The sequence below is a fragment of the Triticum urartu genome, chromosome 5, assembly GCF_003073215.2.
Source record: "Triticum urartu cultivar G1812 chromosome 5, Tu2.1, whole genome shotgun sequence".
NCBI lineage: Eukaryota > Viridiplantae > Streptophyta > Magnoliopsida > Poales > Poaceae > Triticum > Triticum urartu.
In genome coordinates, this window is record NC_053026.1 from 263,993,052 (window position 1) to 264,020,143 (window position 27,092).

Sequence of the window (27,092 nt, forward strand, 5' to 3'; positions counted from 1 at the left end):
AAAAAAGGGATTTTTCTTATTTCTAAAAAAAGATAGAAATTCAAATTGACATAAAAGAGTGGTTCGATATTTATTAAAAACATAGAATTTTTTCGTTACTAGAAGAAAATAAAACAAATAGGTACAAATTAAAAAGAGAACACAAAAGGATTATTAAAAAATGTCCAAAATATAACACTAAAGCATCATTAAAAAATGTTCTTTAGGAAATTTAAACAAACAGAAGGGAATTCACCGAAGAAAAGTTCGAATTAAAAAATGGAATATTTACATAAAAACTCAGATTTTTTTCCCGTCACTACATAAAAAGAAGAAGTTTAAATTAAAATAACAAAGAAATTCGATGTTTATATACCAAGAAGAAAACATGCCTCAACCAAAAAATGTTAACTTTGGAATTTGAAATTTAATAAATCGGAGAGTTCAAAAAAATATAAAGAAGCTTAATGTGCAAGATTTTTACAATACAAAAAAACATAATTATAAAAAAGGTGGATTTCTCATGTTTTTCAAATTAATCTAAGAAGTTCAAATTGAAATAACATGTTAGTCCAATGTTTATTAAAAAAATGTTTTTTCGTTTCTAGAAAATGAAAACAAGAAGTTCAAATTCAAACAACAAAATGGTTTGATGTTTTTATTAAGAAAATGGGTATTTCCTATTTCAAAAAACATTAAAACAAGACGTTCAAAAATTAAATAACGAAATGGTTCAATGTTATTTACAAAACTAGGGTCTTTTCCCGTTACTAAAAGAAATAAAACCAAGAAGTTCAAATTAAAAATTAGAGCAGTTTGATATTTATTAAAAACTCAGATTTTCTCGTTACCAAAGTATAAAAGCAACAAGTTCAAATTAAAAAAATGGGGAAGTTTGATGTATAAAAAATCTTAAATTCTCCCACTTTCTAGGCAAAATAAAAGTATGAAGTTCAGTTTCAAAACAAATTTCTTCCATGTTTACTTAAAAATCATTTTATTTCTTTCTAAGAATAAAAGTAAGAAGTTCAAATTTAAAAAGCCAAGAGGTTTGGAGTTTATAAAAACCTAGGATTTACATGCCCAATTTTGACGAGTGCGTTACTAGGAAAAAACACAAAAGAGATAACAACCAGATGTTCACGTACTACATGATGTGTGTTTTCATATGAGAAAAAAAGAATAAAAAGGTGAAGTCCAAAATTCTTGTGAGAGAGGGTGAACAAAAATACATGACAGAAGTTCAAGATGAAAACAGCGGGAAGTTCAACTACTACATGAAATGCGTTTCATATAGGAATATAAGAATAGAAAACAAAAATCTTAAAAGGTTTGTTGCAAGAAGTTCACGTGCTCCTCCCGGTGAAGTTCAAGATCTCTGGTGCCAGAAGTCCGACCTTCAATTACATGTAAAACACACGCAAAAACGACGTTGTTTTTGCCATTTTTAAAACAGCTCTCGAACGACAAAAATTTCTAATGTCTGTCTACATGAAAAAGAAGCTCCTATTCATAAGCTTTCCAACGATATATTGTATGCTATATTCTGATGAATGGTTTAGAAGTTTTATGTGTACCGTTTAAAACACATTTTTACGCATTCAAAAAATATTTTGAACCATCGCAAGTATGAAAAAATGATCAACATGAAAAAGTTGCGTGTTTTTAATAGCTTTTTATCGGTACACCATTTGCTCAATTCCGGTAAGTGGTTGGGGAGTTATAGGCAAAAAACAGCATGTCAAAAATAGAGTGAAGTTCAAACAGACATGCCCGAGAATTTCAACTACTTCAAGCAGTGCATTTCCATTCGCGATGAAGGCAGAAATCATGATCTCGTCATTTTCTAATTTACTTCAAAACGGCAGGAATGTCATTTCTATAAGTTCAAGTCCTCGGTCGGAGAGAGTTAAAAATTTTATTGTGAGACAGGTTTGTACAAAAGAAATATGATTTGTGTAACACTAACGAATGGATTAGAAAATTGCAAACGACAATACATCACAGAAGTTCAACGTGAAAATAGTAGGAAGTTCAACTACTACACTGAATGAATTTTAGATGAAAAACTTTTAAAATCGCCAGTAAAATCTGAGTTTTAATGTCATTGGTGCGGTGCAACTAGTTCAATGCTTGTTACAAACCCAAAGAAGGTCATTAAAAAAGCATCTCAAACAATTTTATAACTAAGATTTTCTCTTTTCAAATAAACCTAGAAGTTAAAATTTTAAAACGGAGCGGCTCGATGTCTATCAAAAAGTAGGATTTTTTTTTATTACTAAAAGAAATAAAACCAGGAAGTCCAATTTAAAAAGATGGAGAAATTCTATGATTATAGAGAACTCAGATTTTCCTCGTTATTAAAGAATGGAAATTAGAAGTTCAAAAATTAAATAACAAGAAGTTCAACTTTTAAAAATAAAGCGCTTCAAAATTTCATGAAAAAGATTGAGAAAAAACCCAGGAAGCCCATATTAAAAAGATGGAGAAGTTCGATGATTATAGAAAACACAGATTTCCCTCGTTATTAAAGAATGGAAACAACAAGTTCAAAAATAAAATAACAAAGAAGTTCAACTTTTAAAAATAGAGCACTTCAGAATTCATAAAAAAGGATTAAGAAATTCAGATTAATATTCATAAAAAACTCAAATATTTTCACGTAACCAAGAGAAGTTCAGATTGATAACTGCCAGAAGTTCACGTACTACACGGTATGAATTTTATTTTAAAAAAGAATAAAAAGGCAAAGACTAAAACTTTTGTTTTTATAAGTTCAAGTCCCCAGTCGGAGAAAGTTAAAAAAAATTATAGTGAGAGAGTTTTGTACAAAAGGAATATCATTTGTGCAACACTGACTAATGGATGAGCAAATTACAAACAAAAATATGTCACAGAAGTTCAACGTGAAAACAGCAGGAAGTTGCGTAATGAATTTCAGATGAAAAACTTTAAAAACCGTCGCGAGTATGAAAAAATGATCAACACGGGAAAGTTGCATGTTTACAGCAGCTTTGCATCGGTATATCACTTGCTCAATGTCGGTGAGTGGATGGAGAGCTACGAGCAAAAAAAGCACGTGAAAAACAGAGTGAAGTTCAAGTAGACATGCCGAGAAGTTCAAGTTCTTCACGCGGTGCATTTTCGAAGAATCTGTTTCGCGATAGAGGTAAAACGAATGATCTCGCTGTTTTCGAAATTATTTGAAAACAGCTAGGAATCAGGGAAAACCATCAACATGAAAATGTTTCACATTTTCTATAGCTTTTCAACAGTATATTATTTTCCCCATTCCGATAAAGTTCATAGAAATTATGGCGAATACGTTTTTAGCCATTTTCAAAATTGGCTTAAAATCGTAAGGAATTGGGAGAAATTACATATACCAAAAAAGTTTGGCATTTCCCCAAGCTTTCCAATGCCATATCATTTGCTGCATTCGGACGTAGGGTTAAATAACTAGGTCAAAAATACTAACTCGGTGAAACTTGTATAGTTTTCTAAATTACTTTTAAACCGTTCAATTTTGAAAAAACTTTTAACATGAAAAAGTAGCGAATTTTCATAAGATTCCCAACGCCATATTATTTTCCTCAAATGGATTAGCCGTTTAGAAATGGCATCGAAAATACGAACTCGGTTGTTCGGTTTGCGAAATCTTACAATTTTCCAAATTACTCTTTATCCATAGGGAATTAGAGGAAACTTTCAACATGTGGAAGGAGCGGTTTTACAGCAGCTTTCCAATGCCATATTATTTGCATCATTCCGATAAACGGTTTAGAAATGCGAACGAAAATACGATTCACGTTTTTTGTATGAAGAAAAAATGGTTTTCGAAACTGCTCTTAAACCACTTACATTTTGCCAAAAAATTAACTTGGGTCATTATACATCTCCAACGTATCTATAATTTTTGATTGTTTCAAGCTATTATATTATATGTTTTGGATGTTAATGGGCTTTATTTTACACTTTTATATTATTTTTGGGACTAACCTATTAACCAGAGGCCCAACCCAAATTGCTATTTGTCTTGCCTATTTAAGTGTTTCATAGAAAAGGAATATCAAACGGAGTCCAAACGGAATGAAACCTTCGGGAACGTGATTTTTGGAACAAACGTGATCCAGAGGACTTGGAGTGGACACCAAGCAATCAACGAGGCGGCCACGAGGTAGGGGGCGCGCCTACCCCCCTGGGTGCCCCCCCCCCTCGTGGGCCCCCCGTAGCTCCACCGACCTACTTCTTCCTCCTATATATGTTCACATACCCCGCAAACATCCAGGAGCACCACGAAATCCTATTTCCACCGCCGCAACCTTCTCTACCCAAGAGATCCCATCTTGGGGCCTTTTCCGGAGCTCCGCCGGAGGGGGCATTGATCACGGAGGGCCTCTACATCAACTCCATGGCCCCTCCGATGATGTGTGAGTAGTTTACCTCAGACCTTTGGGTCCATAGCTAGTAGCTAGATGGCTTCTTCTCTCTCTTTGGATCTCAATACAAAGTTCTCCTCGATTCTCTTGGAGATCTATTCGATGTAACTCTTCTTTTTGCGGTGTGTTTGTAGAGATCCGATGAGTTGTGGGTTTATGATCCAGATTATCTATGAACAATATTTGAATCTTCTCTGAATTCTTTTATGTATGATTGGTTTATCTTTGCAAGTCTCTTCGAATTATCAGTTTGGTTTGGCCTACTAGATTGATCTTTCTTGCAATGGGAGAAGTGCTTAGCTTTGGGTTCAATCTTGCGGTGGTCGATCCCAGTGATAGAAAGGGAAATGACACGTATTGTATTGTTGCCATCGAGGATAACAAGATGGAGTTTATATCATATTGCATGAGCTTATCCCTCTACATCATGTCATCTTGCTTAAGGCGTTACTCTGTTCTTATGAACTTAATACTCTAGATGCATGCTGGATAGCTGTCGATGTGTGGAGTAATAGTAGTAGATCCAGGCAGGAGTCGGTCTACTTGTCACAGACGTGATGCATATATACATGATCATGCCTAGATATTCTCATAATTATTCGCTTTTCTATCAATTGCTCGACAGTAATTTGTTCACCCACCGTAATACTTATGCTATCTTTCCATCATACAAGTTTCCAATCTAATTTATTTTGCAATCTTTACTTTCAATTTATATCACAAAAATACCAAAAATACTTATCTTATTATTATCATCTCTATCAGATCTCACTCTTGCAAGTGGTCGTGAAGGCATTGACAACCCCTTTATCGCATTGGTTGTGAGGTTCTTATTTGTTTGTGTAGGTATGAGGTGACTCGCGCGTGGTCTCCTACTGGATTGATACCTTGGTTCTCAAAAACTGAGGGAAATACTTACGCTGCTTTACTGCACCACCCTTTCCTCTTCAAGGGAAAACCAACGCAGTGCTCAAGAGGTAGCAACAAGGATTTCTGGCGCCGTTGCCAGGGAGATCTACGCCAAGTCAAGACATACCAAGTACCGATCACAATTCTTATCCTTCGCATTACATTATTTGCCATTTGCCTCTCGATTTCCTCTCCCCCACTTCACCCTTGCCGTTTTATTCGCCCTCTCTTTTCCGTTCGCCTCTTTTTCCATTCGCCTCTTTTTCCGTTCGCCTCTTTTGCCTATTTCTTGTTTGCTTGTGTGTTGGGTTGCTTGCTTGTCACGATGGTTCAAGATAATACTAAATTGTGTGACTTTGCCAATACCAACAATAATGATTTTATTAGCACTCCGATTGCTCCTCTTACCGATGTTGAATCTTGTGAAATTAATACTGCTTTGCTGAATTTTGTCATGAAAAATCCGTTTTCTGGCCTTCCTAGTGAAGATGTCGCTACCCATTTAAACAACTTTGTTGATTTGTGTGATATGCAAAAGAAGAAAGATGTGGACAACGATATTGTTAAACTTAAGCTATTTCTGTTTTCACTTAGAGATCCTACTAAAGCTTGGTTTTTGTCTTTGCCTAAAAATAGTATTTATTCATGGAATAAGTGCAAAGATGCTTTTATCTCTAAGTATTTTCCTCCTACTAGATCATCTCTCTTAGAAATGATATTATGAATTTTAAGCAACTTGATCATGAACATGTTGCACAATATTGGGAGAGGATGAAATTAATGATACGTAATTGTCCTACACATGGTTTGAATTTATGGATGATTATACAAAAATTTTACGCCAGATTGAATTTTGCTTCTAGAAATCTTTTAGATTCAGGCGCGGGAGGCACTTTTATGGAAATCACTCTAGGAGAAGCTACCAAACTCCTAGATAATATTATGGTTAATTATTCTCAATGGCACACTGAAAGATCTACTAGTAAAAAGGTGCATGCAATTGAAGAGATTAATGTTTTGAGTGCAAAGATGGATGAACTTATGAAATTGTTTGCTAATAAGAGTGCTCCTACTGATCCTAATGATATTCCTTTGTCTACCTTGATTGAGAATAATAATGAATCTATGGATGTGAATTTTGTTGGTAGGAACAATTTTGGTAATAACACGTATAGAGGTAATTTTAATTCTAGGCTATTTCCTAGAAATTCCTCTAATAATTATGGTAATTCCTACAACAATTCTTATGGAAATTATAATAAGATGCCCTCTGATTTTGAATCTAGTATTGAAGAATTTATTACTTCGCAAAAGAGTTTCAATGCTTTGATTGAAGAAAAATTGCTTAAGATTGATGAGTTGGCTAGGAACGTGGATATAATTTCTCTCGATGTTGATTCTTTGAAACTTAGATCTATTCCACCTAAGCATGATATCAATGTGTCTCTCAAAGCCATGAGAATTTCCATTGATGAGTGCAAAGAAAGAACCGCTAGGATGCGTGCTAAGAAAGATTGCTTTGTGAAAGTGTGTTCTTCTAGTTTTTATGACAATAAAGATGAAGATCTAAAAGTAATTGATGTGTCCCGTATTAAATCCTTGTTTTGCAATATGAATCTTGATAATGATGGGACTGGATATGAGTCAACTTTAGTTAGAAGGCGTCCCAAAAATTCGGAGTTTTTAGATCTTGATGCAAAAATTGGTAAAAGTGGGATTGAAGAGGTCAAAACTTCAGATGGAAATGAACCCACTATCTTGGATTTCAAGGAATTTAATTATGATTATTTCTCTTTGATAGATTGTATTTCCTTGTTCCAATCTGTGCTAAATTCTCCTCATGCTTATAGTCAAAATAAAGCTTTTACTAAACATATCGTTGATGCTTTGATGCAATCTTATGAAGAAAAACTTGAGTTGGAAGTTTCTATCCCTAGAAAACTTTATGATGAATGGGAACCTAGAACTAAAATTAAAATTAAAGATCATGAATGCTATGCTTTGTGTGATTTGGGTGCTAGTGTTTCCATGATTCCAAAAACTTTGTGTGATTTGCTAGGTTTCCGTGAATTTGATGATTGTTCTCTAAACTTGCACCTTGCGGATTCCACCATTAAGAAACCTATGGGAAAGATTAATGATGTTATTATTGTTGCAAATAGGAACTATGTGCCCTTAGATTTCATTGTTCTTGATATAGATTGCAATCCTTCATGTCCTATTATTCTTGGTAGACCTTTCCTTAGAACGATTGGTGCAATTATTGGTATGAAGGAAGGGAATATTAGATTCCAATTTCCATTAAGGAAGGGCATGGAACACTTTCCTAGAAAGAAAATTAAATTACTTTATGAATCTGTTATGAGAGCCACTTATGGATTGCATACCAAAGATGACAATACCTAGATCTATCCTTGCTTTTATGCCTAGCTAAGGGCGTTAAACGATAGCGCTTGTTGGGAGGCAACCCAATGATGTGTGAGTAGTTTACCTCAGACCTTCGGGTCCATAGCTAGTAGCTAGATGGCTTCTTCTCTCTCTTTGGATCTCAAGACAAAGTTCTCCTTGATTCTCTTGGAGATCTATTCGATGCAACTCTTCTTTTTGCGGTGTGTTTGTCGAGATCCGATGAATTGTGGGTTTATGATCCAGATTATCTATGAACAATATTTGAATCTTCTCTGAATTCTTTTATGTATGATTGGTTTATCTTTGCAAGTCTCTTCGAATTATTAGTTTGGTTTGGCCTACTAGATTGATCTTTCTTGCAATGGGAGAAGTGCTTACCTTTTGGTTCAATCTTGCGGTGCTCGATCCCAGTGACAGAAAGGGAAACGACATGTATTGTATTGTTTCCATCGAGGATAAAAAGATGGGGTTTATATCATATTGCATGAGTTTATCCCTCTACATCATGTCATCTTGCTTAAGGCGTTACTCTGTTCTTATGAACTTAATACTCTAGATGCATGCTGGATAGCGGTCGATGTGTGGAGTAATAGTAGTAGATGCATGCAGGAGTCGGTCTACTTGTCATGGATGTGATGCCTATATACATGATCATGCCTAGATATTCTCATAATTATTCAGTTTTCTATCAATTGCTCGACAATAATTTGTTCACCCACAGTAATACTTATGCTATCTTGAGAGAAGCCACTAGTGAAACCTATGGCCCCCGGGTCTATTTTCCATCATACAAGTTTCCAATCTAATTTATTTTGCAATCTTTACTTTCAATCTATATCATAAAAATACCAAAAATACTCATCTTATTATTATCGTCTCTATCAGATCTCACTCTTGCAAGTGGCCGTAAAGGGACTGACAACCCTTTATCGCGTTGGTTGCGAGGTTCTTATTTGTTTGTGTAGGTAGGAGGTGACTCGCGCGTGGTCTCCTACTGGATTGATACCTTGGTTCTCAAAAACTGAGGGAAATACTTACGCTGCTTTACTGCACCACCCTTTTCTCTTCAAGGGAAAACCAACGCAATGCTCAAGAGGTAGCAGGTCATGATACTCGTGTCCATAGTTTTGCAACTGTATATCACAAGGCTCATTTGAGCAATGTTGGCGGAAGTTCAACCTAGCACCCGGGGAAGTTCAACGTACTACTGTAGGGACAGGTCAGGTTGTGATCAGAATAATATTTTCATCCCGTGATCAGAATGGTATTTACGTGTGTGTGTGTGTGTATATATATATTATATATATATATATATATAAAGTAACACTATTCTGATCATAGTATCGGAATAGTTATTCTAATCACGTCCGGCCCTATAAGGATAAGACAACGATGTTTCCGAACTTCAGAATCCAGATAATAAAGAAAAAACATAGCTCCACTCCCGCACCCGACACCACCCACCTCCCCGATCCAAACACAGCACCCACCACCAACCGGCGACACCGCAGCCGCCGCACCCCCGACCGGCGCCTCCGCAGCCGCCCCGCCCCCAGGCGTCGACGTGCCGCAGCCCCAACCTCGACCGGAAGCGCGCCACCCCCCGTCCCAACGGATCCGGAGGAGACATCGCCGCACCTCCTCCCGGAGCACCTCGGGGGTCGCCGGATCCGGCGAGGATCCTTCACCGCCCTTCACTCGCCGACGACCACCAGCACACGCGTGGAATGGACGTTATCCTGCAGCTGGAGGAGGCGTTGACCTTTAGCTGGAGGAGGCAACGGCCTGCACTGGCCGCCGCGGAAGACCTCTCCCACACCCCGCCGCTGATACCTCCAGCGCCGTCGCCTCTGCCCTGCTACCTCTCTGAGCTCTGCATCCCGCGCGTTGCGGCCCAACTTCCCATGCAGCGATGTCCATCTTCCTTCTTCATTCCTCACCCGCCGGATGGGTTCTGTCGAGATTTTGGCCAGCGGATTCGGTAATCCATGCACCCCCTGTGGGTCTGTGATGACCAATGGATACTGATGGCGGCCACCAGAGCACTCCCTGTATGCGTCTAGACTGTGGCGATGCGCTAGATTCGACCTTCCCCGGCATCATATTTCTTCCTTCTCCCATGGTCCAGCTGGAGTTTCGCCCTGCTGCTCGGAGCTCCATTGCCTTGAAGGTTCAACTAGAGTGTAGCTCTGTTGCCCCGAGCTCCACTGGCTTGAAGGCTCGGCAGTAGTGTAGTCTTGCTGCCCGGATCTCAAGTCCCTTGATGGTTTAGCCGGGGTGTAACTCTGCTGCCCAGAACTCCAGTCCCTTGATGGTTCAACTTGGGTGTAACTCTGCTTCCTGGAACTCCGGTCATTTGATGCCACGGGAGGATTGTAGCTCTGCTGCCCATAATTAACCAGCTTCGACGCCTCCGGAATGTACCCTTGCGTGCCACCGTACACTCCAGCGGAACCTGGCTCAGGGGATAACAAGTGTCGCTGGCGGAACATTACGCTCAGACATCTGGTACTCTGATGTTTGGGAGTAACCATTCTTGTGCCGCCCTTGGGATGAAACTTGCGTAGAAGAACCATAGGCATCGTATTTGCTCTGCATGCTTTAGTTGATGTAAGCACTCTAGCTGCTGATGGATGGCCACTGCAGCAGGATCAGACGCCAACCATATGGCCGGTATGATATGTACCAAAGTTCTGCTCAACAGGTAGCAATTCTGCAATTTTTGTCAAGGTTGAACTGCCTGGCCAGATAACTGAATGAGAGAAGTTGCTCTATAACTAAAGTAGTATTTCAGAGTTCAGAAAGCCGAATGTTCGGCCGTTATGTTCAGATAACTGATCCTGATGGCCTCATGCTATAAAGAGAATCCATCCGTTCAATGACAGCTTCCAACGAAGTTCAAAATCACAAGATTATGCCGTAACTATTTAAAATATTAGTATATTGGTGCATGCGTGCGTGCTGGGTGTGATGACTCGTGTGTGTCTGCTACTATGTGGTTGCTTGTGTGTTCGTGTGTCTGAGGCTGCGCGCTCTGGTGTGTACTCCCATTTGTGTGGGGTGCATTTATGAAAATATTTTGATGCTACGACAATAGAAAGAGTGCTAGAAAATAAGATATGTTCACAAATGTGTTATTTTATTATGTCAAATATTTTTTAGACATTTGCACATAGCGCATCCCCCTGATGTGTTGACCAAAAATGTTGGATAACCACTACAAATTATAGCATGTAGGCCCATTTAGCATGTCTGAGAAATTATAGTTGCAAATCTACTACGTCTATACACCAAGTTCAGAGACGTACAATGAAGTTGTACTACAAAAATACACCATCCCCTCAAAAAATAATTAAGCCAGGTATTACGGCTACGTGTCGGTCGCGATGAAGTTCAACGAACATATACGCCAGCCACCGGGAAGTTCTACTATGGCTGTATGCCAATTTCAACTAAAACTATATGCTAAAAAACGTCATTAGAGGAGTTCTGCGGAGCAAAAATAGAAGTTAAAAAAACAAAGTAGAGTTGGGAAAGTTCAGAGGATAAATGTTTAAAATTAAAATAAAAAATAGCTTGATTTTTATGAAGACAAATCGTATTCCCCATTATTAAATAATAAATAAAAGAAGTTCAAATTTAAAATAATCAAGCAATTAAAAAGTTTAGGAAAGAAAATAGTTTTTTCTCATTTTTAAGAAAACAAAGTATCACCCAGAAAATGTTAACTCTGGAAGTTTAAGAAAAAGAAGAAGAAGTTCAATTGAAAAAACAAAGAAATTTGACATTCATAAAAAATAGATATTCCTTGTTCCATATTTTTAAAAAATAAACAACATCACTTCTGAAAATAAATAAAAAGTTCAACCTTAGCCTTGTGAAGTTCAGATTTTTGTTGGTACGATGCTTGCTGATGTGTTGGTCGTGCATGTAGCACGTGGAGTGTATGTCTTTGTTGTGCGTAATTTTCTTGAATTTCAATAGCAAATGAAGTTCATGTTTCAGAAATTCCGAAGTTCAAGTGTACTACATACAAAAGAAATTTATCAAATGAAAAAAAGGGACCACCTAGCATTTCACCAAGAGCAAAAAAATGCCTAAAAAATGTCACGAGACAAAAAACAAAACTTCAAATGATATAACATAGTAAGTTCGTAAGAAAGTGGAAAAACATAATTTTGTTTTGTAAGTTTAACCATTTCTAAAAAATACCTTGAAGTTCAAATTTAAATAATAGGGCGGTTTATGTTTATTACAAACCTGATTTTCCCCGTTACTATAGAATAAACCAAGAAGTTCAAAAATAAAAAATGGAGCAGTTTAAAGTTTATAAAAAATGGTGTTTCTACATTTTACTAAAAATTGGAGAAGTTCAAATTTAAATAACATAGAAGTTCAAAATGTTTATTCCAAAACCAAGAAGGTCAAATTAAAAAAAACGAGTATAAAAAGTTTGTAAAACATATATTTTCCCATGTTTTTAAGATCTAGAAGTTCAACTTTAAATACTTGAGCAGTTCGATATTTATTACATAACTAGGAGTTTTCCCGTTACTAATGAATAACACCAAGAAGTCCAAAATTTAAAAAATATGAAGTTGTTTATGTTTATTAAAACTCAGATTTTCCCCAATGCTAAAGATTAAAACCAATAAAAAAAAGTAGAGCGGTTCAATGTCTCTAAAAAACTCAGATATTTTCTCGTAACCAAGAGAAGTTCAGATTGATAACTGTGAGAAGGTCATGTACTACACGGTGTGCATTTTGTATTAAAAAAGAATGAAAAATGCAAAGGCTGAAAGTTTTGTTGCTACAAGTTCAAGTGCTCAGCCCGAGAAAATTAAAAAATCTGTGTGAGAGAGGTTGAACAAAAATACATGACCGAAATTCATGGTGAAAACAACGGGAAGTTCAACTGCTACATGGAATGCGTTTCAGATAAGAAAAATAAGAATAGAAAACAAAAAGCTTAAAAGTTTTGTTGCAAGAAGTTCAAGTGCTCTGTCCGGGGAAGTTCAGAAATTCTTGCAAGAGAGATTCACCTTATATTTCCATCTTCGAAAACACAAAAATGAATTTATTTTTTGCGTTTTAAAATAATTCTCTCAACCACAAAGAAGTTCAATTATTGTTTGGGAGCAATTTGATTTCAAAAAGCAAATAAAAAATTCAAATTATAAAAATGGAAAAAGTTCATGTACTACATGGTTTGTGTTTAATCTAAGAAAAATGAATTAAAAAGGCAAGGTGAAATTTTTTGTTGTTATAAGTTCAAGTCCTCGGTCGGAGAAAGTTAAAAAATTTATTGTGAGAAGGGTTTGTACAAAAGGAAAATCATTTGTGTAACACTAACAAATGGATGAGAAAAATTACAAACGAAAATACGTCACAGAAGTTCAACGTGAAAACAGCAGGAAGTTCAACTACTACACTGAATGAATTTCAGATGAAAAACCTTTAAAACCGCCGCGAGTATGAAAAAAATGATCAACACAGGAAAGTTGTGTGTTTACAGCAGCTTTCCATCGGTATATCACTTGCTCAATTCCGGTGAGTGGATGTAGAGCTACGAGCAAAAAAACACATGAAAAACAGAGTGAAGTTCAAGTAGGCATGCCGTGAAGTTCAAGTTCTTCAGGCGGTGCATTTTTGAAGAATCTGTTTCGTGATAAAGGCAGAACGAATGATCTCACCGTTTTCGAAATTACTTGGAAACAGCTAGGAATCAGAGATAATCATCAACATGAAAAAGGTTTCACATTTTCCATAGCTTTTGAACGGTATATTATTTGCCCCATTCCGATGAAGTTTGTAGAAATTACGGTGAAAATACCTTTTTAGACATTTTCAAAATTGTCTTAAAACCATAAGGAATTGGGAGAAGCAATACATACAATTTTTTTTCGCATTTCCTCAAGCTTTCCAACACCATATCATTTGCTGCATTCACACACATGGTTAAAAAATTAACTCGAAAACATGAACTCGATGGAACTTGTACCTTTTCTAAATTACTCTTAAACAGTTCAAAATTAGAAAAAACCTTCAACATGAAAAAGTAGCGCATTTTCATAAGCTTTCCAACACCATATCATTTGCCTCGATTGTATTAGCCGTTTAGAAATGGCATCAAATATACCAACTTGGCTGTTCGGTTTGCAAAATTTGACGTTTTTCCAAATTACTCTACAACCATCGGGAATTAGAGAAAACTTTCAACATATGAAAGGAGCGGTTTTGTAGCAGCTTTCCAACGCCATATTATTTGCCTCATTCCGATAAACAGTTTAGAAATGCGATCGAAAATATGATTCACGTTTTTTGTGTGAAGAAAAAACGGTTTTCAAAACTGCTCTTAAACCGCTTACATTTAGCGAAAAAATTAACTTGGGTCATGATACTCGTGTCCATAGCTTTCCAACGGTATATAGCAAGCCCCATTTGGGCAATGTTGGCAGAAGTTCAACCTAGCACAGGGGGAAGTTTAGGTCGAACAACCCAGGCAGTAAAATTGCAAAAAACGCAACTTCATCACGAGCCGAGAGCAAAATCCACTTATGAGCGAGATTCCTATTTAAAATGGGCATTTAGTTGCTAAAAACATTTGCAGATTACACTTACATCACATAGAACACGACTAACGAGAATAATTCGTGCGGAGAGGCACGGTTGCGAAGATAGCCCGAAGGTCGGGTTCCTACAGAGGGAAGTTCAGGCGTGTAACTCAGGAAGTTCATGTTGTCATCAGAATAGTGTTTATATATATTTTTTCAGAGGCAAAATAAAAACTTTATAAAACATATTTTGTTGAAAATTCCAAATAAAACAATTTGAATCCAAAATTTTTGGCATTATTTTCTGCTGATATTTTTGGAGAGTCATGTTAGCTCCTCTTATACTTTTGAACAAGTATTTGTCACGGACTTTGGAAATGAATTTCAAATGCCAATTTGAATTGAATTCAAATTCAACTGACAAAAATCCAAATGCCTCTGAAACTTTGCAAATTTCACCACAATTCAATTAAAATGCATAGATGCTTAGCCAATAATTGTAAAACATTCCAAATTGAAAATTTGGGATGTTATAATTATGGACCTTCACACTAATAAGAAGATGGAGATCAAGAAGGAAGTCATTCAACTCCCCTGAAGCACTCCAATGGAACGGTTCCCGGGAACTATGCCAACATCCTGATAATGTCTGCCAACTCGATCCGCTTCTAACCCGATCCACATTCGAAAGCGGTAGCGGCCTACCACCATATTAAATGTGTGGCTTAGCATTGATGTCTCGACAGGCCTTTATCGACAAGTGGCCGGCATGCAGGCAGGTTGGTAAGATGGCAGAGATGCATGTGGTGATTCACCACATTTTTACCATGCATGTGACACCTATATTAGTGTGTGTCGCATTAATATCAGGTTGTTATGCTACACTAGGCAAAACGATGAGCGTTCATTCCCGAAGGCCATAACATGATGACACCTAATAGGTCATTTAATGCATTTGTCCTACTCTACTAGAGTTATGCATAGATTACTGTAGCCACTGTGGTACCCCTTGAGCTACAAAAGGAGGACCTAGCTACTGTAATGAGGGTCGACCCCTTGGAGAACATATAACACTTAGGGAGCCATTTCCCTTCCAGGTAGAGGTCGCACCTTTGTACTTGTAGTTCTCTATTACCCTCATAAAGCAAACAACGGGAGTAGGGTGTTACACGTATGTGCGGCCCGAACCTAGGTAATTCATGTATGTATCTATGTTGATTGGTGTGATCTCACATTCGCTGTGCTTCCTCTCGAATCGGCGTAGGGACCTTCCCAGTCCTTGGTGTCTCGTGCGTCGTGCACACTATCGCCGCACATGTGTAGAACACACGTGAGATACCAATGGCCAAAGGTGTCCCATTGCCGATTCCTGGTATGAGTGCAAAGTCTGGATCAACACTAACTAGAAATGTAAAGCATGCAAGGATCTACCCATGTCCAGGCTGCATGATTGCGTAATACCCTACTCCTGCCTTGTGTTTTGTTGATTTTGTCGACTAAGAGCTACAGGACTTTCCCGGGAAGGGAAAATGTCGTCTTAGAGCTCCTATGTGTAATCTACCAAGTGTCCAACCCTTTTTATAGTAGCCTGGTCCTCCTTTTATAGTGCAAGGGGTACCACAGTAGCTACGGTAGTCTATACCTCCTTCTAACAAAGTAGGTAGAAGCATTAAATGCATGACGAGGTGTCGCCGTATTCTAGCCTCCGGTAACGAACGACCATCACGCCACTACCACTTATGGCATTCAAGTGATATTAGCATGACACACACTAATACAAGTGTCTACCACATGGTAAGCGGAGTGGCGAATCAACTCCCATGCCATTGTAACTCCACTGGCACGCTTGCACAGTAGAAACATGTCATGCAAGGTCTATATGCACAGAACTAGCACAGTATGCACAGAACTAGCACAGTATGCACAGAACTAGCACACCACGCGTTGGGTGTCGTGGCTTGCTGTCCCGCTTGCTGGATGCGAGTGATTGCTTCTATCTACGTTGGTATTTCTCGAAGGAGGAGAGGATGATGCAGCACAACAAGGTAAGTATTTCCCTCAGTTGTGAGACGAAGGTTATCAATCCAGTAGGAGAACCAAACAACACTATGTAAACAACAATTGCACATAAACAACAAAAAATTGCAACCCAGCGCGTAAGAGGGGTTGTCAATCCCTCCACGGTATTGAGATAGATTAAATTGTATAGGTTTTGGTAAATAGATCTAGCAAAAGCAAAAAATAAAAATAAGTAAAGAAAAATTACATCAAGGTATTTTGGTTTAATATGATAGGAAAATAGATCCGGGGGTCGTAGTTGTCACTAGAGGCTTCTCTCGAGAAAATAGCATACGGTGGGTAAACAAATTACTGTTGGGCAATTGGTAGGAAAGAGAAATCATGACGATATCTAAGGCAATGATCAAGTATATAGGCATCACATCCAAGATTACTAGACTGACTCCTGCCTGCCTGCATCTACTACTATTACTCCACACATTGACCGCTATCCAACATGCATCTAGTGTATTAAGTTCATGGAAAATGGAGTAATGCAGTAAGAATGATGACATGATGTAGACAAGATAAACTCATGTATGAATAAACCCCATATTGTTACCCTTAATAGCAACAATACATGCGTGTCATGTCTCTTTCTGTCACTAAGATTGAGCACCACAAGATCGAACCCATCACAAAGCACCTCTTCTAATGGCAAGAAAAATCAATCTAGTTGGCCAAACCAAACCAAAATTTTGGAGAATATATACGAGGCTATAACAATCATGCATCTAAGAGTTCAACAAAGACTCAAATAATATTCATTGATAGAACATATCATAAACTCACAATTCATCGGATCCAAACAAACACAGCGCAAAATAGAAGAGTTACATCAAATAGATCTCTAAGAACATCGAGGAGAACATTGTATTGAAGATCAAAAAGAGAGAAGAAGACATTTAGCTACTAGCTATGGACCCATAGGTCTATGGTAAACTACTCACGCATCATCAGAGGGGCAACAAGTATGATGAAGAACCGCTCCGTGATCGTTTCCCCCTCCGGCAGAGTGCCGGAAAAGGCCTCTAGATTGGATCTCATGGTTTTCAAACTTGAGGCGGAGGAAACTGTATTTGGTCGAGTCCCCTAGGGTTTCGGGATTTTAGAGTATTTAGAGGTGGAGGTAGGTCAGCAAGCTTCCCATTGGCTCCACTACCCACCATGGTGCGCCTGGGGCCTGTGTCGCGCCCTGGTGCCTAGTGGGCCCCATGGGCCTCCTCTAGTGTGCTCCTTTGGCTCCCTGGGTGCCTTCCGGGTAGAAAAAAATTCCAAAAAGTTTCATGGTATTTGGACTTCGTTTGGTATTGATATTCTTCAAAGTAGAATATAAGCAAAAAACAACTGGCACTGGGCACTATGTTAATAGGTTAGTCCCAAAAAATGATATAAAGTTGCTAGTAAATGAATATAAAACATCCAAGATTGATAATATAACAACATGGAACAGTAAAAACATTATAGATACGTTGGAGACGTATCAGCATCCCTAAGCTTAATTTCTGCTTGTCCTTGAGTAGGTAAATGATGACATTGGTACAACGAGGTGCTATACAAACGGTTTTTAACCCCTTTCCGCGACGGTGTTCATAACCGTCGCCAAGTGAGTGACTGCGATACGGGGGTCCTTCCCACATGACCCAAAACCGTCGTGGATAGGGAGCCTCGATGCATATACAGTACTCCCTACTCATTTGTGCTCGCATTGCCATCACAGTTGGTATTCTGTGGTGCTACGTTTACGATGCACGACCCATCACAAATAGTTCACGATTATAGAAGTAGACAATCACACACATTTACTTTTCCTCGACTGTGCGTGATTCGATGTAAGAGCGCACACAGTTGTCACTATAAAATTGTATGTGAAGCTTGAATACATCCCACACAATTCATCCATTGTACCCGCGTCCGATGATCGACCTATTGCACACGTTCTTCTATGACCAAACGTTTGCGATGCGCACAACATCACAAACAGTCCATAATTGCGAAGCGTGTGTGATAAGGTGACTATCGCAAACATTTAATAAGAAAGAACTGTGTGCGATGCTGTTGTTAATCGCACATGTTTTTTCTTGGTTGATCGTGTGTGCAGTAGAGATTGATCGCACATGTAGTGGATCCTAGAAACGTGTTTGATCTCCACGCCTATCACAGACGTTTCGCTTTCGCAAACCGTGTGCAGTGTAATCCCTAATTTAAAATCACATGTTTTGAATTTGAAAGTAGGCAATCACTTATTTCATATCCAACCATGTTTGTTACAAATATAGGTTCAACCACGAATGCATAATTCGATGCACAGGTACATACACTGGAGAACTACAGAAGCACCAAGTAAAGGATGATGAACTACAGTTGTACTAAAGACTGTAAAGAGAGAGGCGAAAGACATTTTGGTTGCTGGAGAAGGTGAAGCAGAATGCCCATATTGTGCCCTCCTCCATGCGTAATGCGCGCACGACTCTAGGCGAACCCCTTGAGATGGCTGCCCGTCCATCCTTCATTGTCTTCATTAGGACTTCTTGATGCTCATTGTAGTCTGGATGAAATACTTTAACCTTCATTGCATGTCCACTGATCATGTACTTTGCGAGGTAATCTTGAGTGAACTGCTTCGGAACCACTATGAACGAAAAAGATTCAGACATTGTTGTCTAACAACTCATTATGGGCACTAAAAAGAGAAGGATGCAGAGTATGTAGTTACCATCCTACATCTCACTGTTATGTTGGATAGAGCATAAACAAATAATTTTCTTGCCAACATTCGTATCTTTTTGCTAATAATCCTTATCAGTTTCCTCACTTGATGCTTGTTCATGAATATCTCATTGCCCCATACGCAAAAAGGGTCGATGCGTGGATCCTTGCCAAGGGCATATGTACCTACAAGCAACAAGTCAATACTAGAAGCTAACAAGTGTCCAGGCCTGGATCTATATGCACTACATTATGGAATGACGGGGGGAGTACAAGCCGAGGGATGAAACTAACCTCGGCGGAAAATGGTGGCCACTCCCGTTGTTGTCCTGCATAAGTAGTCGAAAGGCATGATAAGTACAACAACCTTAACATCAAACAAATATACCAAAGGTAAACAACATTACCTCCAAATGATAGCTTGCATGTGTTTGGCTTCAGCATGCTGTTAAAGCAGATATAAAATGGATGGCAATGTTACCAACAATAGTCTTAACAACCATTAAATATTGCAATTCAAACTGGTATTGTTGAAAATGAATAGAACACAGGTAATGCGTAAACATCACACTGGAAAAATGTATAAAACTGAAATAAAGGGCATGTGTTAACTACACCAGGCATAACTGGAACCAAATATAGCCGTTCAAACTGGTATTGATGCAGTCGAGCGGCACAGTTCCGACTTGCACATAATGAACATCACATTGTGAATGACTGAAATAAACAAGGCATAAATGATCAGTATAACAACCAAATATAGCCATTGAAAACTGGACAGAGTCTCACTACAACCAACCTAACAAGCAAATACAAATAAACAGGGCATATGCTTGAAAACTGGTCAAATGCTCACTGCAACCAACCTAATAAACAAATACAGATAAACAAGGCATCTGCTTGAAAACTGGACAAATGCTCACTTCAACCAACCTAACAACCAAATACAGATAGACAAGGCATCTATTTGATTACTGGACAGATGCTCACTGGAACCAACCTAAGAACCAAATACATATAAACAAGGCATCTGCTCGATAACTGAAAAAATGCTCACTTCAACCAACCTAACAACCAAATACAGATAAATAAGGCATCTACTCACTATAAACAACCAAATATAGCCATTCGTGAAACAGAAGTGGACAGTTCATACCTAAACATCACATAGCCCTATTAAACAATACATTTTTGCATAACTGAAATAATTAAACACGACACAGTTAAAGCACCGCATGGAAAATGCTATTACAACAAAGGGTACGGGTTGTCAAGCTAGAAAAGACAAGATTTGCTGATAGGATGTTGCCTCACATGTCATGGACGGGATCCTTCCAGTTGGAAGACCACAGACCCATGGTGTGCTCTCTGATGTCATAGATGGGCCGTTTCACCTTGGAAGAACCTTTGTGGGTGCCCTCCTCGTGGTCATGGTCGTGGTCGATGAGATCTGACTTGGCAATTCAGGATCCCAAGCGCCGCCGTAGAACGTGAACTTCAGAAATGACAAAATGGGCTCGATGGCGTATAAAGGTCGCAAATCCTTGACTGCTTGGCAGAGGAGATCAGCGGCAGGACCGTCAAAGAGATCAACGATGGTTGAACGAGAGGGGTTGGGGATGGACCACTTAACCTGTGACATGGCCCGCGTGAAGCCGTTGCTGCCGACGAGCTTGATGTCGTAGCCAGCTTTCCCGAGATACAGTAATACACTAGCCCGCTAACATGAAGCCTTCGACATGGCAACATAGTAAACGTCTTCGCCGGCTTCCGTGACGATGTGTTGCTCCTAGATCGACAGGTCGGGGCGAATGGCGGCCACCTCGCGAACATCCGCCGGAGAGGCCATGATAAACCTGTTCTTGGCCGAACGCTCATCGGGCTCCCTAGGATATGTTCTCGAGCTTAGGCTGTGACATTCTGGAGCAGGGGATGTGGATCTGGCAGGGAGGGACACTGCAGGCCACATCTAAAAACTCAGGGGAGTGGGGCGACAGTATGGGAATCTGTAATGGCCAAACCTCGAAGGATTTGAGTCTCTGTGCTTACCGTGCTAGTCCCTGGATCGAACTCGCTAGCACACACAGTATAGATGAATACCAGAATAGCAAGTGCATCATTTATTACATCGTATGATCCAGAATATATAAAATAAAACAATCTGCATAGCACTTGGCTAGCTTTATTCCATCAAACAACGGAAAATAGCAGAAAATAACGATGAGTCCCGTCCTAGCCCATTGGCGATGCTGAGTGCAGACTCGCGACCCTAACGATACCTTACTCTTCATCAGAATATCCTGCAACATGAGACGTTGTAGCCATATAGGTCAATACTTTGAATGTATTGGCAAGTTACACAGGAGTAATAATAAAGCAGACCTACATGTATATGCATAGTATATCAAAAGGAAGGCCTGAGGGTTTATTTTTGCAGAAAGCTGATTTTGTCCTCATAATTACCTAATAGTCAAATTTTTAATTTAGTTCTTTTATTACTACAATTATTCAAACAAGGTTGAATTGGCAGCTCCAATTCCAACCTACTCATTATTAAGTTGCCCAACGAATTTATTAAGTGTCACATCTGTCAAGATCATCCAACAACTGTAATGGCATAGTTGCTCAAAGTTGCCCATAACCGGGGGCATGGCTAATCATGATTAGTTTTTAATACTCTGCAGAGTTTAGTATGCTTTACCCACTGGACCCAACCCGAAGATTGAGACGAAGTCTTTCAGAAGCAGTCCCCTAGTCCCAACAGGAGGCCCATCCCAACTATTATATCTACATCTGCTGGCACATCCAGGTAAGGCTTCCGCAACTGATCAACTAAGCCAGAGCCCATTTAGCCAGTGGTTGCACATGGAAGCTACTAGTCACTAAGTCTGTCTGATTTTTTTGACCTTGGGCGGCCATCCACTTACATTCAGAGGGTATAAACCAAGATGTTCTTGAAACCACCCTAGCAACACCAATTCCGCCTAGAGGTGAATTAAATCCTGAGTTACTACTCAAATTATTATATATATAATCCTCACATAAGCTCAATGAATACACGAACCAATCCCCGTCTATAAAGCATAGCAACTACAACTACCACGATCTGCAGTGACGGGAGATAGCTCAACAATATAGCAAAATAATATAGTAATCCTATACATGCATATATTCATAGTGTGATAAGACTACATGCATAGAAAACAATAGGTAAAGGATGGTCAACATGTAACTTGCCTTGGTTCTGGTTCAGAAAGTCACACTCCTGACAATAGCTCGCGTCGCACTCCGGACAATTACATGTTTCACACAATTCAACAAATCAATCACCGAAACACGAATAGAACCAAAATAAAACCAACAGCAAGAAAACCATTTTTAAAACTCAACAACAGCAGCATAAAAGCACCTAAATTACACTATGATCACAAGGCAAAAAGAATCACTCGATTACGATAAACGGTTTGAAAGTTACGGCCTCCGGAAGATTTAATTCAAATTCAAACGAATTCAAATTTGAATTGTGCAAACATGTGAGATTTTGGTACTGTGATAATGTGCTGATTTTTCTGAGTGCACAGGAAAAAGAATTACCTAAATTGAAATATGAAAATAAAACAAAAAGCAACAGAAAACATTTGGACTGTAGCAACTCTGTAGCGAACTCCTGTAGCGAGCGCCACGTGGCGATTCTTGATTGACCGGGCGCATGTGCTCACCCAAAACAGAGGAAAACGACGGCAGCGGCTCGGGCGTCGGCGGTGGCGGCTCTCCGATGGGTCTCCGACGAAGACAAAGGTACGGGCGGGTGCGGCGGTGAGTGGTGGAGGCGGCGGTGGTGTCGGACGGCGGCGAAGCTCCCTCAGTAGGCGGTGGCGGCGACGTGAACGGTGGATGCTCCAGCGGTGGCGGGTCAGCTCGTTCCTCTCCCTATGCTGCGTGTCCGGCAACAAGGAGATGTCAAGTGGGTGCGTCGTTGAGAGGGAAATCGAAGGGTGTAGGAGGTGAAGCTCGACGGGCTCTTACAGTGGTGCAACCGCCCGGCGAACGGCGGCGGACGGCGGAGCTCTGGGCGAGATCGGTTTTGCCCTAACCGATGCGTGCGACAACGAGGAAGAACGAGGCAGGGGCTCGGGGGTTCCTCGAGGGTGTGGGCTCGCCCTAGACGTCTCGGGCGTGCGCGGGGTGAACCGGTGCTCGAGTTCGACTCAGGCTCGCGCTCGGGTGCGCGTGTGCGGCTACGCGTGCGGCCGACTCGGGGAAGAAGAGTGGGGCGGCGCGGGTCCTGCTGGTCAGCGACGGGAGGCGAGGGGCGATGCGGGTCGGGTGTAGCGGTGCGGTTGGGTGCGGGTCAGGTGTGCGGTTAGGTGGGCCGCAGTGCTGGGCCGCGCAGTGCTCTGCGCTACGCGCTGAGTTTTTCCTTTTTCTTTACAAAACAACAGAAGTAAAAAAGAACTAAAAATAAAACAACAGGATAAAAACTAAATAAAAAATACGTAGACACAGTAAAAATAGCCCTATCAATATAAACTACAGGAACACTAGTTCCACAACTAATGCAATTTTGTAAACTCTTTTTGATGCAATATGTCACTCAAACAACAATAAAACCCACAAATAAAATACTTTGGGAAATCGAAAAAATACTAAAACAAAGTAGATGCACTGGAAATAATATTCTGGACATTATGAACATTTTTAGAATAGGGGAGAAGTCATGTTATCTCCACTCCAATAAATTGCCTTTAGTTGCATAATGATCCGAATATTGCAGAAAGACAAATAATGCATGGAAAATATGAGATGCATATGAATGATCTAATAACATCCTAATTTAGGAAATTGGGATGTTATAGAATCGTTGAGTAACCTAAACTTTATTATCTAAGCTAGGAGGAACGTGCAGACCGGCAGGGGTTGGCGGCGGCGGCGAGCTAGGGTTCGAGGGGGGGGACTGTGGAGGAGGGTGGTGTTTGAGGATACGCCGCGGCTACTGAAAATTTTAGTAATGGTGGGTGGAGATGGTGGTGGACGAGGGAGGGCGACGGTTCAAATGCCTCGACTACTGCAATTTTACTATAAGGTCAGTGCTCGAGGAGTGTGGGCGACGGTTGAAGTATGGCGGCTACTAAACTTTGGGTAAAGGAATTGATGCGGGGCGGGAGTACCCAAGATCGCGCACAGTCCAATAAGAATATGCGTGTATGATAATAAGGAAAAGTGGCGGAACCGTCGATTTTTGCAACGCTCAAGGCGGGTAGTTTGTTTTTAGATTTCTAGCTAGATGGTCTATCGCACACGGTTCGTCTTAATTTCTAAATAAACTACCCGCCTTTAGCTTGCACAGGTGGTTATTTTACAGCGCACTTGCATCGCACACGGTTGAGCCAGTACCTCCACACTTTGCTCACGCTTGCGCAGTAGTGGTGACTTTTAGTGCACTTGCATCGCACATGGTTGAGCCAGTACCTCCACCTTTGCTCGCGCTTGCACAGTCGTGGTGATTCACAACGCACTTGCATCGCACACGGTTAAGACATTATCCCGTGTTCATTGAGCGTCATCAGAGTCTTTGCAGAAAAAAAGTTAGAGAGGGTCAGAAGACAGCCACACCAGCATGTGGCCCAAATATATATGAGTGAAAAGGGTGGTCTGTGATGTTCAAAATTCCAATGCACAGTTTTGACCGCGCGGGCCCACGGTTGGGCGCATCGCCGAAGATCAATGAGAGGGGCCATAAGTCAAGAAGAACATGGAAGTGTCCAAATACATGTAGGAATACTGGGTGTGATGTTTAAAACTTTAAATACACAATGCACAACTTTTGTGGCACCTGCCTCGCAAACCCGAAAGCACCCTTGGATATATCTATAATGACATAATGCCGTAGCTAGCTAGGGTGCTTGACCCACCACCTCCCACTTCGTGTTAGCGGGGCGGATGCACGTAATGATACTTTGGTCATACATGCATGTCGCCATGACCTACCATAAGATGGACCAGTGAATCTATCATTTGGTCAAATGACAACTGTTGTTGTCGATAAACCGCTTGGGCCAATAGATTGAACCATCATAAGAACCGCATGAGAGGGACCACAAAACCAGCACCTCTTGCATGCGGCCCAAAATGATGTACATTCGAAGGGGTGATGTGTGTTTTCAATATAGAATAATGTACAATTTAGATGTGGTGCCTACGTCTCGATACAGACAACAACCATGAAGGCCAGGTAGTCAAGGACGAGATACGCAGGGTACGGTGTAGGTCGAACCTAGCAATCCGAGCATGTGGGAGGGAATCCTGACAACGCATGAGCTCGAGCTTTGGTTGAACGACATGTGACAGTGATCGGCCCTAACACAAACTAGGAGGAATCCATTCATGGCCAACACATACCCCTCGTTAACGGTCAAAGGGATGATATATATATATACACTCGGGAAGCCCATAGATATGCTGTCGTCACAAAAAACCGCACAAGGGAGACGTGGTCGATCAGAAGACCCCGTATACACTGCATGCGGCCCAAAAATATGTATGGGTAGGGTGGTGTGTGATGTGTTTAAATCTCGAATGCACAACTTCGATGGGCCACCAACTACATTACAAACCGAACACCGTACCCGACCCTAAGCCTGGTTCAATACGTACGATGTCGGTTTCCCAACTTCGAGGTGGCGGCGGCGGGGGGTTGTCGTCCAATGCATGCGCTCAAACTTTATTTGGTCTAACATGGCACACATAGCAATAGGAAACCATCATGTCCAAATCTTTCGCGTTGTTGGGTCAAAGGGATAGATTGTGTGGGCCCCCCTCATTGTCGGTACATGATAATATATATACCTCAGGGAGCCCACTGATATGTACAGCATCTATAAACCGCACAGGGGAGACATGCTCGTTCAGAACACCCTGCCCCCTATACCCTGCATGCGAACTAAAAAAGGTTTATATAATCGCCATGATAGGTCACTATAGAGTCAATAATTTCTTTAATTTTTAGAGCAAAAAATAATCAATAAAAACATAGTCTACAAATTAGCAAAACAAGGATCCCAAGGTTTATATAATCGCCATGACAGGTCACTATAGAGATATTTATCTCTTTATCTCTATAATGACCGTGTCATAGCATTTAAATGAAGCTTGAGATATGCAACTTCCCACCGGGTCACCCATCCTTCGACTACTCCAGCCCGAGCATGCTTAACTTCTGCGTTCTATTCGACTAGGCTAGCGGATGGGAAGCCGCACCTTGCTGATAGGAATTGCCTCCTTGCCTTTAAGGCGTGTCACGCTGGTCACTCTATGGGACCCACTCCCTCCTATCACACACATTTGTGCTTTTAGAAACTGTGTGCGATATTTACATGGCCGGTGTGTCGCTGTCTAGCCTTCAATGAGCACTGACACTAGTAGCGGGAAAACGATGGGAGAAGAGGCAGGAAACTGATGAGAGGAGTGGCGGGAAATGGTAGCCTGTTTGGAGATATAACAACATTAATATAGAAAATTTAACATAGAAGGAAGCATGAGCTAGCACGATGCATGCGCACAGTGCTTACCCATATACTGCATGTGCCGTCGAAAGGGCTAAGGATTGCCGTTCGATCTGGGAGCATCCAATAGTGCAGACGTACGATCCGTGGGGTTTGGGTTCTGGCCAATCAGGACGCACGACATAGATCGTGCGCGCAGCAGGGGGAAGGGGGGCATCGGCCACGGTTTGGTAGGCACACGGCTTTCGTGAGTGAACCTTATGCTATTTGAAAACACTTCGTGAGAAGGATCTCGGTTTTTAAATCCCCGTAAATCCAAAACTCACCCAAAAATCGTGAAACTTGGCATGGTGTAATGACATGGCACATATATGTCGAGGATTTTTTTTGTCCATTTTGGCGAAAGTTTTATTACAAGCCTCTTACAAACCGAAGCTTCTGTCAAAGAAGCCTCGTGGTTCCGATAGGGAAACGTGTCCCCCGAGTGGGGGAAAAGATAATCACTTCTTCTTTTTGCCTTGTATTTTCTTCTA